Raw genomic sequence first — 630 nt, 5'->3', positions numbered from 1 at the left:
TTTTTTTTTTTGCTGCACAGGTCGAAGAGGCATTTTCACAGGGGCATCGGGGCTTCAGATCGCCTATGTCAGTGGTAGAGAAGCTCAACATGAACCTGCTCTTTCACACTGCTTCACCTCTAAAGACATCACTGCCCTGGTGGCCCCGCTTCTGTCTAACTCCAAATTTCGAGGAGTGGACATTCTCCTGACCTCGCAGTGGCCTCGAGGCGTATGGCAGTATGGAAACAGTCCCGTCAGTGCTTTGTTGGGCTTCTTTAATACATTTGGGTCAGTTTTGCAGGAATTTCATGAATGTGTGCTCAAGGGTCTTTTACCTTCTTGCCCTTTTGTAGGAAACTGATACAAAGTTTTGTGGGGTTTCGTCCATCGCAGATCTCGCTGACAAGCTGAAGCCCCGCTACCATTTTGCGGGACTGGAAGCGGTGCATTATGAGAGGCTACCTTACAGGTGTGACATTATAGCATTAGGATATGTTTTGCTTTTCAGATGATATTTGTTTTACAAAATGTGTATGAATTTGCAGGAATCATGTGGTCCTTCAAGAGAATGCACAGCATGTCAGTAGATTCATCGCTTTGGCAACTGTCAACAATCCTGCCAAAAAGAAGGTGTGTGTTTTTTTTTTT

The 630-nt window shown here is 45.1% G+C and overlaps 1 long non-coding RNA gene across 1 annotated transcript; it reads left to right on the top strand.

Annotated features, from left to right (window-relative positions):
• Positions 1–25: 25 nt before the first annotated feature.
• LOC107581128 (uncharacterized) lies at positions 26–615 on the top strand. Its single transcript, XR_001608788.1, has 3 exons — positions 26–235; positions 336–451; positions 528–615. It is a non-coding gene; the product is annotated as an uncharacterized lncRNA (long non-coding RNA).
• Positions 616–630: the final 15 nt, after the last annotated feature.

The sequence above is a fragment of the Sinocyclocheilus grahami genome, unplaced genomic scaffold, assembly GCF_001515645.1.
Source record: "Sinocyclocheilus grahami isolate Dianchi unplaced genomic scaffold, SAMN03320097.WGS_v1.1 scaffold79361.1, whole genome shotgun sequence".
Lineage (NCBI taxonomy): Eukaryota > Metazoa > Chordata > Actinopteri > Cypriniformes > Cyprinidae > Sinocyclocheilus > Sinocyclocheilus grahami.
Note: the sequence above shows the minus strand (reverse complement) of the source record. Positions and strands in the feature narration are given on the sequence as shown.